We start from the raw sequence: 19,327 nt of genomic DNA on the forward strand, positions 1-19,327 counted from the left end.
AGATATATTATATATCATAATATCATGATAATATAACAATTTAACATCTCATTTGTTATAATAAACAATGGGTTAACAACATTCAACAAGATCGTTAACCTAAAGGTTTCAAAACAACATTTACATGTAACGACTAACGATGACTTAACGACTCAGTTAAAATGTATATACATGTAGTGTTTTAATATGTATTCATACACTTTTGAAAGACTTCAAGACACTTATCAAAATACTTCTACTTAACAAAAATGCTTACAATTACATCCTCGTTCAGTTTCATCAACAATTCTACTCGTATGCACCTGTATTCGTACTCGTACAATACACAGCTTTTAGATGTATGTACTATTGGTATATACACTCCAATGATCAGCTCTTATTAGGCCATGCGAGTCACCTAACATATGTGGGAACCATCATTTGGCAACTAGCATGAAATATCTCATAAAATTACAAAAATATGAGTAATCATTCATGACTTATTTACATGAAAACAAAATTACATATCCTTTATATCTAATCCATACACCAACTACCAAAAACACCTACAAACACTTTCATTCTTAAATTTTCTTCATCTAATTGATCTCTCTCAAGTTCTATCTTCAAGTTCTAAGTATTCTTCATAAATTCCAAAAGTTCTAGTTTCATAAAATCAATAATACTTCCAAGATTGCAAGTTTACTTCCAAGTTTTCTAAATCCATTCCAAGTAATCATCCAAGATCAAGAAACCTTTGTTACTTACAGTAGGTTATCTTTATAATACAAGGTAATAATCATATTCAAACTTTAATTCAATTTCTATAACTATAACAATCTTATTTCGAGTGGAAATCTTACTTGAAATTGTTTTCGTGTCATGATTCTGCTTCAAGAACTTTCAAGCCATCCAAGGATCCTTTGAAGCTAGATCCATTTTTCTCATTTCCTGTAGGTTTATCCAAGGAAATTGAGGTAGTAGTGATGTTCATAACATCATTCGATTCATACATAAAAAGCTGTCTTATTCAACGTTATAAACTTGTAATCACTAAAACATAGTATAGTTAATTCTAAACTTGTTCGCAAATAAAGTTAATCCTTCTAACTTGACTTTTAAAATCAACTAAACACATGTTCTATACCTATATGATATGCTAACTTAATGATTTAAAACCTGGAAACACGAAAAACACCGTAAAATCGGATTTACGCCGTCGTAGTAACACCGCGGGCTGTTTTGGGTTAGTTAATTAAAAACTATGATAAACTTTGATTTAAAAGTTGTTATTCTGGGAAAATGATTTTTATTATGAACATGAAACTATATCCAAAAATTATGGTTAAACTCAAAGTGGAAGTATGTTTTCTAAAATGGTCATCTAGACGTCGTTCTTTCGACTGAAATGACTACCTTTACAAAAACGACTTGTAACTTATTTTTCTGACAATAAACCTATACTTTTTCTGTTTAGATTCATAAAATAGAGTTCAATATGAAACCATAGCAATTTGATTCACTCAAAACGGATTTAAAATGAAGAAGTTATGGGTAAAACAAGATTGGATAATTTTTCTCGTTTTAGCTACGTGAAAATTGGTAACAAATATATTCCAACCATAACTTAATCAACTTGTATTGTATATTATGTAATCTTGAGATACCATAGACACGTATACAATGTTTTGACCTATCATGTCGACACATCTATATATATTTTGGAACAACCATAGACACTCTATATGTGAATGTTGGAGTTAGCTATACAGGGTTGAGGTTGATTCCAAAATATATATAGTTTGAGTTGTAATCAATACTGGGATACGTATACACTGGGTCGTGGATTGATTCAAGATAATATTTATCGATTTATTTCTGTACATCTAACTGTGGACAAATAGTTGTAGGTTACTAACGAGGACAGCTGACTTAATAAACTTAAAACATCAGAATATATTAAAAGTATTGTAAATATATTTTGAACATACTTTGATATATATGTATATATTGTTATAGGTTCGTGAATCAACCAGTGGCCAAGTCTTACTTCCGACGAAGTAAAAATATGTGAAAGTGAGTTATAGTCCCACTTTTAAAATCTAATATTTTTGGGATGAGAATACATGCAGGTTTTATAAATGATTTACAAAATAGACTCAAGTAAGTGAAACTACATTCTATGGTTGAATTATCGAAATCGAATATGCCCTTTTTTATTAAGTCTGGTAATCTAAGAATTAGGGAACAGACACCCTAATTGACGCGAATCCTAAAGATAGATCTATTGGGCCTAACAACCCCCATCCAAAGTACCGGATGCTTTAGTACTTCGAAATTTATATCATATCCGAAGGGTGTCCCGGAATGATGGGGATATTCTTGTATATGCATCTTATTAATGTCGGTTACCAGGTGTTCACCATATGAATTATTTTTATCTCTATGTATGAGATGTGTATTGAAATATGAAATCTTTTGGTCTATTGTTACGATTTGATATATATAGGTTAAACCTATAACTCACCAACATTTTTGTTGACGTTTAAAGCATGTTTATTCTCAGGTGAATACTGTTGCATACTAAAATAAGGACAAGATTTGGAGTCCATGTTTGTATGATATTGTGTAAAAACTGCATTCAAGAAACTAATTTCGATGTAACATATTTGTATTGTAAACCATTATGTAATGGTCGTGTGTAAACAGAATATTTTAGATTATCATTATTTGATAATCTACGTAAAGCTTTTTAAACCTTTATTTATGAAATAACGGTTATGGTTTGTTTTAAAAATGAATGCAGTCTTTGAAAAACGTCTCATATAGAGGTCAAAACCTCGCAACGAAATCAATTAATATGGAACGTTTTTAATCAATAAGAACGGGACATTTCACGTTAAAAACTTGTAAAAACTATACGATGACATATATATGGTTACATATATAGTTAACATGATTTTATTATAAGTATGTATTTCATTAGGTATTTTAACAATGAGTTATATACATAAAAATGAGACTATTAATTTAAGAAACTCAAAAACGTTATATATAACGATTATCGTTATAACAACGTCTTACTAGGTACATATGAATCATATTAAGATATTGATACACTTGGTTAATTATGTTAAATGATAAGTAAATATATTATTAAGTGTATTAACAATGAAATACATATGTAAAAATAAGACTACTAACTTAATGATTTCGAAACGAGACATATATGTAACGATTATCGTTGTAACGATATTTAACTGTATATATATCATACTAAGATATATTATATATCATAATATCATGATAATATAACAATTTAACATCTCATTTTTTATAATAAACAATGGGTTAACAACATTCAACAAGATCGCTAATCTAAAGGTTTCAAAACAACATTTACATGTAACGACTAACGATGACTTAACGACTCAGTTAAAATGTATATACATGTAGTGTTTTAATATGTATTCATACACTTTTTAAAGACTTCAAGACACTTATCAAAATACTTCTACTTAACAAAAATGCTTACAATTACATCCTCGTTCAGTTTCATCAACAATTCTACTCGTATGCACCCGTATTCGTACTCGTACAATACACAACTTTTAGATGTATGTACTATTGGTATATACACTCCAATGATCAGCTATTAGCAGCCCATGTGAGTTACCTAACACATGTGGGAACCATCATTTGGCAACTAGCATGAAATATCTCATAAAATTACAAAAATATGAGTAATCATTCATGACTTATTTACATGAAAACAAAATTACATATCCTTTATATCTAATCCATACACCAACGACCAAAAACACCTACAAACACTTTCATTCTTCAATTTTCTTCATCTAATTGATCTCTCTCAAGTTCTATCTTCAAGTTCTAAGTGTTCTTCATAAATTCCAAAAGTTCTAGTTTCATAAAATCGAGAATACTTCCAAGATTGCAAGTTTACTTCCAAGTTTTCTAAATCCATTCCAAGTAATCATCCAAGATCAAGAAACCTTTGTTACTTACATTAGGTTATCTTTCTAATACAAGGTAATAATCATATTCAAACTTTAATTCAATTTCTATAACTATAACAATCTTATTTCGAGTGGAAATCTTACTTGAAATTGTTTTCGTGTCATGATTCTGCTTCAAGAACTTTCAAGCCATCCAAGGATCCTTTGAAGCTAGATCTATTTTTCTCATTTCCAGTAGGTTTATTCAAGGAAATTGAGGTAGTAATGATGTTCATAACATCATTCGATTCATACATATAAAGCTATCTTATTCGAAGGTTTAAACTTGTAATCACTAGAACATAGTTTAGTTAATTCTAAACTTGTTCGCAAATAAAGTTAATCCTTCTAACTTGACTTTTAAAATCAACTAAACACATGTTCTATATCTATATGATATGCTAACTTAATGATTTAAAACCTGAAAACACGAAAAACACGAAAAACACCGTAAAATCGGATTTATGCCGTCGTAGTAACACCGCGGGTTGTTTTGGGTTAGTTAATTAAAAACTATGATAAACTTTGATTTAAAAGTTGTTATTCTGGGAAAATGATTTTTATTATGAATATGAAACTATATCCAAAAAGTATGGTTAAACTCAAAGTGGAAGTATGTTTTCTAAAATGGTCATCTAGACGTCGTTCTTTCGACTGAAATGACTACCTTTACAAAAATGACTTGTAACTTATTTTTCCATCTATAAACCTATACTTTTTCTGTTTATATTCATAAAATAGAGTTCAATATGAAACCATAGCAATTTGATTCACTCAAAACGGATTTAAAATGAAGAAGTTATGGGTAAAACAAGATTGGATAATTTTTCTCATTTTAGCTACGTGAAAATTGGTAACAAATCTATTCCAACCATAACTTAATCAACTTGTATTGTATATTATGTAATCTTGAGATACCATAGACACGTATACAATGTTTCGACCTATCATGTCGACACATCTATATATATTTCAGAACAACCATAGACACTCTATATGTGAACGTTGGAGTTAACTATACAGGGTTGAGGTTGATTCCAAAATATATATAGTTTGAGTTATGATCAATACTGAGATACGTATACACTGGGTCGTGGATTGATTTAAGATAATATTTATCGATTTATTTCTGTACATCTAACTGTGGACAACTAGTTGTAGGTTACTAACGAGGACAGCTGACTTAATAAACTTAAAACATCAAAATATACTAAAAGTGTTGTAAATATATTTTGAACATACTTTGATATATATGTATATATTGTTATAGGTTCGTGAATCAACCAGTGGCCAAGTCTTACTTCCCAAAGAAGTAAAAATCTGTGAAAGTGAGTTATAGTCCCACTTTTAAAATCTAATATTTTTGGGATGAGAATACATGCAGGTTTTATAAATGATTTACAAAATAGACACAAGTACGTGAAACTAAATTCTATGGTTGAATTATCGAAATCGAATATGCCCCTTTTTATTAAGTCTGGTAATCTAAGAATTAGGGAACAGGCACCCTATTTGCCACGAATCCTAAAGATAGATCTATTGGGCCTAACAAACCCCATCCAAAGTACCGGATGCTTTAGTACTTCGAAATTTATATCATATCTGAAGGGTGTCCCGGAATGATGGGGATATTCTTATATATGCATCTTGTTAATGTCGGTTACCAGGTGTTCACCATATGAATGATTTTTATCTCTATGTATGGGATGTGTATTGAAATATGAAATCTTGTGGTCTATTGTTACGATTTGATATATATAGGTTAAACCTATAACTCACCAACAATTTTTGTTGACGTTTTAAGCATGTTTATTCTCAGGTGATTATTAAGATCTTCCGCTGTCGCATACTTAAATAAGGACAAGATTTGGAGTTCATGCTTGTATGATATTGTGTAAAAACTGCATTCAAGAAACTTATTTTGTTGTATCATATTTGTATTGTAAACCATTATGTAATAGTCGTGTGTAAACAGGATATTTTAGATTATCATTATTTGATAATCTACGTAAAGCTTTTTAAACCTTTATTGATGAAATAAAGGTTATGGTTGGTTTTAAAAATGAATGCAGTCTTTGAAAAACGTCTCATATAGAGGTCAAAACCTCGCAACGAAATCAATTAATATGGAACGTTTTTAATCAATAAGAACGAGACATTTCATCAAGGCCCATAGATCTATCTTTAGGATTCGCGTCAATTGGTGGAAATTATAATAACCACCAATTCTTAGGTTACCAAGTTCATCAAGGGCGATATCCGGTATAACAATTCAACCATAGAATGTAGTTTCGATTACTTGTGTCTATTTCGTAAAGCATTTATAAAAGCGCATGTATTCTCAGTCCCAAAAATATATATATTGCAAAAGTATTTAAAAAGGGAGAAAATGAAACTCACCTAATGTATTTTGTAGTAAAAATACATATGACTATATTGAACAATGCAGGGTTGGCCTCGGATTCACGAACCTATATCATTTGTATATATATTAAAATATATAATCGTAATTGAACAATTATATATATATTTTTTTATTAATAGTATACTTGTTATACTATATGTTATTTATGTAAATTTAATATATTTATTTTATATGTTTCATATTACTATTACTTATTATTAATAATAAAAATTGTATATTAAGGTTTAGTATATATATTTATATATTACTTGATATAGCTTAACTACTATCTTTTTAAATAATAAAAGTATAACTTAATATATTTTGATATAAAATATCTATTTATGATAATATTGATTGTTTTGGTGATAACAAAATAATAATTTTTGTAAGGATGATAATAATGATAATAAGTTTAATAATGATAATACTACTGATTATGTTAATAATAATAACGATAATATTTATAATAATACTTATGTTACTAATAATAATAATAGTACTAAAAGTGATACTAATGCTAATATTAACCGTAGTATTTATTTTCTCATGATAATACATATCGTTAAAACAAATATAATAATAACAATGATAATAATATCAATATTCTTATTTATAATTATAATCATAATAATAATAATGATAACTAATACTTGAAAAGAAATATTTATAATAATAATTACATTAATAATGTTAATAATAGTAATAATGGTTATATTTATAATAATACACATGTTAATAGTAATAATAATAACTCTAATATTTATATAATGATACTTAGGTTAATAATAATAATAATCCTAATAACTAATAAATAATACTAATAAAAATCCTAATCATGTTAAAAATAATAATACATACATTAGTAATGATATCATAGTATTTGTAATAACAATAATTAATAATCATAATAATAATAAAAATAATAATATTAATAATAATAATAATAATAATAATAATAATAATAATAATAATAATAATAATAATAATAATAATAATAATAATAATAATAATAATAATGATAATAATAAAAATAATAACATGAAAACTACCTTAGAAGCTTTCTCTAAAAATAATGCCCTAAACCAGGCTCGAACTCGTAACTTCTCATTAACTCGTTACATATCCTAACCATTGGGCTTTTGCCCTTTTTCTGAATTTATTCGCTACCCATATATCTATATCCTGTATTTTAATTCCCTCCTATTTCTTCTTCTTCACAACCACAGGTTAACCCATTCAAGCTTGGAAATCAATTTAACGAATTAGTTAATTCACTTAAGACTTGTAAACAACTAAAAATTATAAAGATAGTTATTAATTTACAAAAAAAATAAAAAAACCAACAGCTTCTGTTGTTCATCGATGTCCATAAAAAAATTGATTTTTAAAACGAGACCTTTATAGACTAAGCTCCCAACATGAAATAGGTTCTAAATACTTCGTGTAAACTTTTCAAATCGTCAATATAACTTGAATCATAACAAAAAAACTCGAATTTGATTCTTGAACAATGTTTGACTTTTTGGATCAAAAACTTTGACTCGACAATTAATAATCAATATGAAAAATTAAAACCTGTAAATTTGCAGATAGTTTTGTTATGTGAATCCACACAAATCTGCACTTTTACATTTTGAACATTTTTTCGAATCGAAGTTATGAAAAAAAATATTTCGACCAGAGTAACGAGCTTCTTCATTTATGTATTTATTTTTTATTCCTATAGCAGTAGAATGAATTATAATGTATGATTGATAATGATAAAGGAAGGATCGAAGGAATTCCTTGACAAAATAACTACTTGATCGATATATGGTGTGGAGGTGTCGACACAAGCTCACGGATGAGAATAAGGAGACAGGAGAAAACAACAAAAAAAAATTATTAAATCTGATTGTGATATCTAACCTGAATATACGCGTGATATATCTGTCTTTTATTTTTATATATATAAATTATATATACTAATAAAAATTAATAGATATATTAATGATTATAATAATACTTGTTACTACTAATAATAATAATTATCTTAATTATTATGATAATATTGATAATAATAATAATAATAATTGTTAATAATACAGTTAATAATGATAGTAATAATAATAATAATAATAATAAATAATAAAGATACTAATAATAATAGGAATGATAATAATCATATGATTGATTAATGTTAATAACCATAACATGTATTATTTTCTAATAATTATTAATAACAACACTAATAATAATTATTTTCATAATAAGTATAATGCTATTAGATAATAATAATGGTATTACCAAAAAAAATTTGTAACAATAATATAACTCATAATATTAATTATAATAATATTAATATTATTAATGATGATAATAATATTAATGATAATAATAATATAACACTTTACATATATCAATTTCACATCTATATATTTAAGATAATATTAGTAATACCAGTATTGATATCGATATTGACATTATTACTGAAAGTAATAATAGTATTATCATAACAACTATATCTATATTTGTTTTATATATATATATATATATATATATATATATATATATATATATATATATATTATAATTATGTAATATTTAATAATCATAGAGTATCTTATATAAAAACTTTTATTGAATATTTATTATTTATACTTTTCATACATAATACAACATTAACATAATTATATATATTTATATATATAGCTTCCTTTTAAATTACTCTTAGTTATTTAAATCTTATTTTTACATATTTAATTCTAATATTTAAATTATATTTTATGATTTTAAGTTTTATATATATATATATATATATATATATATATATATATATATATATATATATATATATATATATGCATATTTATTTACAAACAACTTGTTCGTGAATCGCCGAGAATAGTCAATGGGTAACTGAATATATGAAACATATTTCCAAAGTTTTCAAGACTTAACATTATAGACTTTGCTTATCATGTTGAAATTATATAAAGATTAAGTTTAAATTTGGTCGAAAATTCCTGGGTCGTCACAGTACCTACCCGTTAAAGAAATTTCATCCCGAAATTTGAGTGAGGTTGTCATGGCTAGCAATAAAAATGTTTTGATGACGAATATGAGTTCATAAATAGAGTTTTTATCATTAGTGAGTAATATAGATAAAATGATTTGATTACTCGAAGCGTACGAGTGAATCTATCACAAAAGAGTGAAATGAATAAATGTAGATTCGTCATATCTTTTGACGTAGATAGGATTTGATTTTCGGAGTTCAAGGGATTTAGAGAAAATCTTCGTAATAAGATTTGATTCTTCGGTAATTAAGGAAATTAGAATCCTCTTTGGTTAAATGCGATGATCTGTCTCAATTGTTCTGTCTGATATTTCACTATAAATTCACTCTCTTCATTTCTTTTATATTTTGGAGTTCCATACTTTTATTTTCTCTTCCCGACTTTTAAGTCAAGCGAATAATGATTCAGAATTTGTAGATATGAATTTCTAAATAAACATGACTAATGTTCTTAATAGAGAAGTTGTAATAGTACGATCCTGATTGGTTAGTTTACTAGAATTCAAGGGAAAAGATAGAACTATCAAGAAGATATATTCTTGATATGTTTGGAGATTAGATCGAATGTAAGAGTCGTGTAACATGGCACATGATGACGTTATAGTCTGTGAATCATCATGTTTCTTTAGAAACTAAGCATGCCTTACTGTGATATAATCACGTTGATCAAGTGTCATTATATTATACTAAATCATGCATCAGTTTCCAACACTACTTCAAAAACATTCATAGTTTAAACTCGAAAGTTTACAGAATATGGAAACTAACAGTTTCTTATATGATGTAACACTGATAGCGCGAAAAGATAAATGATTTCGGATAAGAATAGTTATGAAAATATCTTCAGAAATATCGAAGATATTTATGACGATATTTTGTAATTTCTAAGATCGGAGGTTGATGAAGAAAAGCAAGGATTTAGAATAAATAAGGAGCAAGATATTCGCTGAAGAGTTCATCAGATACAGAATCATCTGAATTCGTTAAGTACAGGTTTAGTGTGACGACCCGGAAATTTCCGACCAAATTTAAACTTGACCTTTATATGTTTCCGACATGATAAGCAAAGTCTGTAATGTTGAAATATCAAAAACCTTGAATTATGTTCCTGTATTCATTTACCCTTTGACTACACTCGACGATTCATGAATAATTAATTGTAAATATATATGTGTATATATATATATATATATATATATATATATATATATATATATATATATATATATATATATATATATATATGTATATATATATATATATGTGTGTGTGTATATATATATATATATATATATATATATATATATATATATATATATATATATGGTATTTCGAATATTAAATATTGGATGTCCAATGTTATACTACAAGTTTAGAGTTATAATAATTGTATCTTATAATTGTTAAAAGATGTGTTTAAAGTAAATTATATAACGTACTTATTAGACTATAATTACTTAAATTAAAAATATTGATAATTATAATAATCCATTAAACATAAATATATGTTAAAACATGTTAAAAGAAATTAATATTAACCACTAATTTAATTTAGTGATGTATTCTACTATTAGACCATAAAATAAGTACCTGAACCGTATATATGTATCATTGTATCTTTATATATATATATATATATATATATATATATATATATATATATATATATATATATATATATATATATATTTTTACTTCTTCTTTCTTTGTGCTGTTATGAATCGATCCAAGATAGATTGGATATTCATTTTGCAGACAACCTTGATTCCAACTTATATATATACAAACACTTTCACACCTTTTCATTTTTTGTTTTTGAGTAACATGCAAACCCACTTATTTCCTTTAATGTTTTCCTGACTTAATCAATGGGATATTATTTCCTTTACTTTTACTTTCTGTTAAACATAACTATCAACCTATTTACTTTACACAAATGATAAGCATATACATACAATACGAACAAATAAGTTTTACGGATGATTAGTGTTTGGTTGTTAAATGTTTCTATCATCTAAATATTTCTAATATACATGAGCATAGGCATATACTACTGCTTTTGTTGTCATTATCCAATATCCTATATATAAATGAGTGATACATGCACTCTTATACTACCCCACCCTAAATACTCTCTGGCTTATCCCACATCAAAAAAAACAAAACAAAAAAAACAATGAGACAGATTCCAATCAGCTTTTTATGTTTCTGTTTACCTGTGATTGAGTTTCCACCAACTAAAGGTTAAACTAGAAAAAGAAATTCACTGTCTGAAAGATATGAGAAATCTACCTACTCCTATTAGAACCAATACATATATTATTTTCCTTCTATTCTGTTGGAATTAATAAGAGGTAAAGCTACACACTTACAACCGATATAAAACATTTAATCCATACGAAAACCATCGATTTCATTTCATCACACATATTTTGCATCATTCATCTCGGCATACCCCATACAATCAACCCTTTTCTTTTCTCATCATCTTCATCGATCAAACAAGCCACTACACTTTATTATCTCTACTATTTGTTGTTGTCAACCCTTACAAACCCACGAAAACCAACCGATCAAATAGACCTTTACGAACCTCCTTTACCCATTTAACTGCTGCATGCTTTTCCCTTTTCTGTTTCAGTTCCTGCAGCTACTAAACCTTCTATTTTAAATCACTTTTACAATATTCTGTTTCTACGTTGGTTTCAACCAACACCAAAATGCACACCCACATCAATTGAATACCATCACAAAATCACCTTATTTACTACTACTGTCTAACGAAAACAATTACAATACGATGAAGAACAATGATGAGCTGTGAGGAGGAAGATAAGGGAGGAGACAAAATGATGATGGTTATGATCATGATAGGAGGAAACTATGATCAAGTTGTTATCGTTAGGGGCGGCTGTCGAAAATCAAGAGGACAAAAGACCACACTTTAATTCCACTAACACAATTTGATGGACTTGTTTGTTTCCTTTTGCTTTAGTCGTGGACCTACACAATAACCCACCTTCTCTTGTCTTTGAAATTCAATATGAAACAAACCACAAGTGGATCACAAAACTGCACGTGACAAGTCCCATGGTTTCTATTTATTTCTTCTTTTTTGGTTCCAAACAACCATAACAGTCGTACATTTGTGAGTGTTGTTTTTTTTTTTTAGATACCAAATTTCCAAACAACCATAACAGTATTAAACCAACGGGCTAGTGGACTTCTCTAAGGAAAACTAGGCTACCGATTCATTGGACTTTTATATGGGCCGTGACCATATTTGTGTTGGGCCGAAAAGATAGAAATACAAGTAATAAGATAGTGGACCGGGATGTATGATGAGAATGACGAGATCGTGATTTCATATTGAAGATATCATGATAATGTTGATCGATGATGAGATGATCACGGTTAAAATTATGATTCACGAAGGATGTTATTATGATGAGGATGTATTCATGATGAGATAGATGTAGCATGATGATGATTTTGATGCATGATATTGTAAGATGATGATGTTGGTGATACTAGATTAATAACGAATGATAATGATTGATGATGTTGATTGATGATGATGATGATGAAGAATACAATTGATGAAACGATCCTGTGTTGCCTGCTTATTGATCGAACCAAACCCACAAATTTAATCAATTTTGCTGCTGGGCTTATAAATCTATAGAACATGATATTCCTTGTTGGGCTTGTGACACTAATTGATTTGGGCCAGATATTGATATAATCGACGAGTTAAAGATAATTAGATTAGAAGATATAACAGAAAATTAGAATTGGTGGAATGGTTTAGGGGTGTTTATGTGGAACTAGAGGTCAAGGGTTTGAAACCGGGCATGGGCAGTTTATTTTTGGAAGCCTTTTAAGGTAGTATTTTCAAGATTATTATTATAATTATAATTATTATTATTAATATTATTATTATTATTATTATTATTATTATTATTATTATTATTATTATTATTATTATTATTATTAATACTATAGTTATTATTGTTATTATTAAAATTATTATTTTTAAAACTATCATTAGTAATATTATTAGAATTATCATAAATTTTATCATAATTAGTATTATTTTTATCATCATTATAATTATTAATTATATATCAAATGAAGATTTTCTATATAAAAAATATATTTAGGACATAAAACCTAACCATAATATACTTTTGTAATAAGTGTTAATTATATATATAAAAATAAATATATCTAATTAAATTATTAATAAAATCACTAATAATATATATATATATTTTTTCGATGACCATTACATGTATTAATATATATAAATGATATAGGTTCGTGAATCCGAGGCCAACCCTACATTTGTCCATTATCGTTATATGTATTTTTACTGCAAAATACAATATGGTGAGTTCATTTGCTCCCTTTTACTGTTTACATTTTTGGGACTGAGAATACATGCGCTACTTTTACAACTGCTTTATTAAATGCTTTTGAAATACAATTTGAACTGCGAATATATGAAATGCTTTTATAAGTGTTTGACGAGATAAACACAAGCAAAACATTCCTCGAATGAATTATATGGACGTGATAATTGCCACCATTGAATTATGTGGACGTGATTGTAATACCCCATCCCACATTGATTTGCATAAGTAAGTTTGAGTCCCTTATAAGGTAACTTTTGTCCTTACCACACACAACGCGTTTTGGGGCTACAAGCACAACAGATCCCGTCAGAACTCTGCAGTTAAGCGTGCTCGAGCGGGAGTAGTAATAGGATGGGTGACCTCCTGGGAAATCCTCGTGTGGTCACCAAGAAAAAGCCGTGCGCCTACGGGCAAAGCGGACAATATTGTGGTTTGGTAAGGAGGGACGTTACAGATGGTATCAGAGCACTAGCCTCTCGGGGTGTAACGGCGCTCGACTCGTGCATCTCCTGAGGTATAGATCCTGTGTACCAATTTGTTTTGACTTGACGAGGACGTCAGGATTCTAAGTGGGGGAGTTTGTAATACCCCATCCCACATTGATTTGCATAAGTAAGTTTGAGTCCCTTATAAGGTAACTCTTGTCCTTACCACACACAACGCGTTTTAGGGCTAGAAGCACAACAGATCCCGTCAGAACTCTGCAATTAAGCGTGCTCGAGCAGGAGTAGTACTAGGATGGGTGACCTCCTGGGAAATCCTCGTGTGGTCATCAAGAAAAAGCCGTGCGCCTACGGGAAAAGCGGACAATATTGTGGTTTGGTAAGGAGGGACGTTACAGTGATAATTGCCACAATTGATATGAATATTTTTTCCCTGATTATTATTGCTTGGTAACCTAAGAATTAGGGAACATCACTAATTTTGAGAATTAGTGCACGCCTAATTGAGGCGAATCCTAAAGGTAGCTACCGGGTTTAACACCCCCACCCAGAATGTTCACTAGACGGGAGGGCTAGTGGGCGTGGTGTTTAGTACTTCGAAGTTTATATGATTATTATACAGACGAGATGTTCTGTTTTGAGGATATTATTATGTGCATTATTTGTTAAGGTCGGTTACCAAGCCAAGCAATGAAAGTAAAGTGAATGTTATGTATCGAGAGAATGATTTTATACATAGGTTATGTGTATATTATTTTTGTGCACGGAATATGTGTACGCTTACTATGATTTATGAAAAATGAATTTCGTACACGAGAAATGTGTACCATATTTAAAAGATATCACATGTACATTACAGGTGGGTATAGGATTCGGGCCCATTTGTACCATGCAGGATTTAAATCTTGTGGTCTATCAAAATGATGAATTTTATTATTTTATGATAAACCTATGAACTCACCAACCTTTTGGTTGACACTTGAAAGCATGTTTATTCTCAGGTATGAAAAAAATCTTCCGCTGTGCATTAGCTCATATTAGAGACATTACTTGGAGTCATTCATGACATATTTCAAAAGACGTTGCATTCGAGTCGTCGAGTTCATCAAGATTATTATTAAGTCACTTATAGATGGATATATTATGATAGGGTATGAATGTCGTCAACTTTCGATGTAAATGAAAGTTTATCTTTTAAAAATGAATGCAATGTTTGTAAAATGTATCATATTGAGGTCAAGCACCTCGCAATGAAATCAACTATTGTGAATCGTTTATAATGTATAGGAACGGGTCCTTTCAGTTGGTATCAGAGCAGTGGTCTTAGCGAACCAGGTCTGCATTAATGTGTTTAACTGATAAGTCGTTAGGATGCATTAGTGAGTCTGGACTTCGACCGTGTCTGCATGTCAAAAGTTTTGCTTATCATTTCGTGTCGAAAATTACCTGCTTATCATTCTTAGAGAATCACTTATTTATCATTCTTAGTCTAGACACATCTTACTGCATTTAGTGCATCGATAGTGTATAGACAAAAATTCATATCTTAGCGTATCTGTTACTGTAGACTTTGCTTGACAGCTTCCGTAGATTCCTCCGTAACGTATGAGATTTTAGTATTATATATGCATATGTAAATTATGTATTGCAGGATACTAATCTACATCCTATAATTTAATTCATATCGAAAATCCTCCATCTGATCATACGAGATGGATCCCTCAACCAGTTCGAATTCCTCGGATTCCGACAGCTATTTCGATATGGATTTCCACTTGAACTCCGAAAGCAGTGTAACCGGAATGGATCAACCAATCAACCATCATCAATTCTGGATGAATTTAGGATGGGTTCGTAGTCGACTTAATCAATGGAGACTCGAAGAAGGTGATCCCTTCCATCCCGCACATTCCCCTCTTGGCGAAGAACCTGAAGCAATTACAAGCGAACCTGTTTGAGACACTATTTTCTCTCTCATTTCCAGAGTAGCTCGACACGATTATATTCTATCCATAATTCTAAACCTTATTCATCCACTCGTTCCGACCAACAATCATCCCGGAATAATATAAGAAGTCAACGAACTTCGCGCTCGAGTAATCAATTTGGAAAATATGGTGCAAAACGTATCAGCTTCAGCAACATCACCGGCACCAACCGTACCATCAACAACATCACCAGTACCATCAACAATCCATGCCTCAACATCTCATTCAGTACCTCGAGTATAATCACCGTTCTACGTATCGATCTACATCAATTATCTTCATTCTTCATGGCAATTATGTAATCTCTAAAGTCTTAGAGATTATTTATTCTAGCTCAAACCGAAAATCATATAGGTTTAATATCATATTAACTCATTAAATCCATGATTACATTTGAATAAAATATATATGTATATATGTTTTCATAAAGATTGTAATTAAAAATTCTTTTGTACAAACTGTTAATGGTGAAAATATTTTAACGGGTAGGTAATACCCGAGAAATATTTAGTTTTCACATTAAAAATTACACTGTACATTCTTCAATTCAGATTCAGCGATCAATAGTAATACTGTTCAAATCCGCACATATACGTATCCGTTCACCAAAGAACAACTATTTTTCATTCAAATTTAATTTCATATTTCAGATTTTGACCGATTAAAATCCAAGTCAAGATTTAACATAAGACATCACTTTTAGATTCCTACATCTTTCAAAGCCATACTTTGAATTCAAAACTATGCCAGATCCATTGGCATGTTATTACCAAAAATAATTTTACAATACCTTTCCAAAATTAGCCAATTTTGTCACAGCTCCATCAAATCAACTTCGACTTTCATTCGGAATAGCCTTATTATAACTTTGATATATAATTTTGCCACTTGATTTCGTCCTAAACAATCATTCGTATCTTGACAATTACCATCAGCGTTTAATCATCTAAAAATACAATTCTCTTGAAACCACCTCAGATTGATAACTGATGATTCAGATATGGTAGCATTAAATGCAGAGGAAACAACAAAATTATAGATGGTAAAAATGGCCAAAAGTTTGATGATAAAGAATTGAGTGTTGGGAACGCTCGATAGAAAATTTGATACTGAAAAACGGATTGAGCTAACCATGAAGGAGACCAAAGACAAATTTAAGGACCAAACCCTATATTCAAAGAATCCAGGTAATTCTGGATCCGATGAAATCTTTAGAGAATATCTTGCTCCGATGTCATGTTAAAAATCTTGCAAAAAATTTTTCTTCATCAATCTTCGAACTTAGAAACTCCAAAATATCATCATAAATATCTTCGATATTTCTGAGGATATTTTCATAGATATTCTTGTCCAAAATTATATACCTCTTCGTGCTAACTATATTACATCATACTGAAAACCTTTTTAGTTTACAATATTATGTAACATCTATGTATAAATTATGAATGAATTCTAGAGAAGTGTAGGGAATTGAAGCATGACTTAGTATAATATAATGGCACTTGGCCAACGTGATTATATTACAGTAAGTCATGCTGAGTTTCTAATGAAACGTGATGATTCACAGACTCTAACGTCATCATGTGTCATGTTACATAACTCTTTCATTCTACTTAACCTCTGAACATAGCAAGAAAATATATTCTTGATAGTTCTATCCTCTGTGATTCTGGTAATTTACCAAATCAAATCGTGCTATTACATTCATTCCTGCTTAGAACATTATATTCATTCGAAACTCTATATCTACAAATTCTGGACCATTATTCGTTTGACTTAAAGTCGGGAAAAAAAGAAAAGAGCATGAAACTCGGATATATAAGGGAAAATACAAAGCCCAACAACAAGACCGAAATTACAAACCATGGATATCAGTGCATATAGCAATATAAAGACACAGGAGGATTATAAATACAATAATCACTAGAGCATAGTATAAATAAATAGATTCTTTCGGTGGGAGTTGGAAAAGAAGGACGATCATTGCGATAGTCAGAATGAGAACAAGGATTAGAACCGGATTGAGCATTATTATAATCTTTTAGATGTATGAACTAAGAAAGAAAGTATAGTAGTGGTGAAAATAGTGGAACGGAAGAGGTAAATTTATAGCAAAATATCAGACAGAGTAATCGAAACAGATCATCGCATTTAATTAAAGAGATCTTAATTTCTTTATTCATCAAAGAATCAAATCTTATAAATTTCGAAGATTTTCTTTAAATTCCTTCGAATTCCGGAATTCAACAGTGACTACGTCAAAACTTAAGACAAACCTCTATTCAATTCATTTCACTCTTTTATGATAGCTTCACTCGTACGCTTCACATAGTCAAATCGTTTTATTTATATTAAATAATAATGATAAAACTCTATTTATCAACTCATATTCGTTATGAAAACATTTTTATGGTTAGCCATGAAGACCTTACTCAAATTTCGGGACGAAATTTCTTTAACGGGTAGGTACTGTGACGACCCGAAAATTTTCGACCAAATTTAAACTTGACCTTTATATGTTTCCGACATGATAAGCAAAGTCTGTAATGTTGAAATCTCAAAAAACTTGAATTATGTTCCTGTATTCATTTAGCCTTTGACTACACTCAACGATTCACGAACAATTAATTATAAATAGATATGTGTGTGTGTGTGTGTGTATATATATATATATATATATATATATATATATATATATATATATATATATATATATATATATATATATGGTATTTCGAATATTAAATGTTGGATGATTAATGTTATACTACAAGTTTAGAGTTATAATAATTATATCTTATTGTTAAAAGATGTGTTTAAAGTAAATTATATAACGTACTTATTAAACTATAATTACTTAAATTAAAAATATTGATAATTATAATAATCCATTAAACATAAATATATGTTAAAACATGTTAAAAGAAATTAATATTAACCACTAATTTAATTTAATGATGTATTCTACTATTAGACCATAAAATAAGTACCTGAACCATATATATATATATATATATA

The sequence above is a fragment of the Rutidosis leptorrhynchoides genome, chromosome 11 (genome assembly GCF_046630445.1).
Source record: "Rutidosis leptorrhynchoides isolate AG116_Rl617_1_P2 chromosome 11, CSIRO_AGI_Rlap_v1, whole genome shotgun sequence".
Classification (NCBI taxonomy): Eukaryota; Viridiplantae; Streptophyta; class Magnoliopsida; order Asterales; family Asteraceae; genus Rutidosis; species Rutidosis leptorrhynchoides.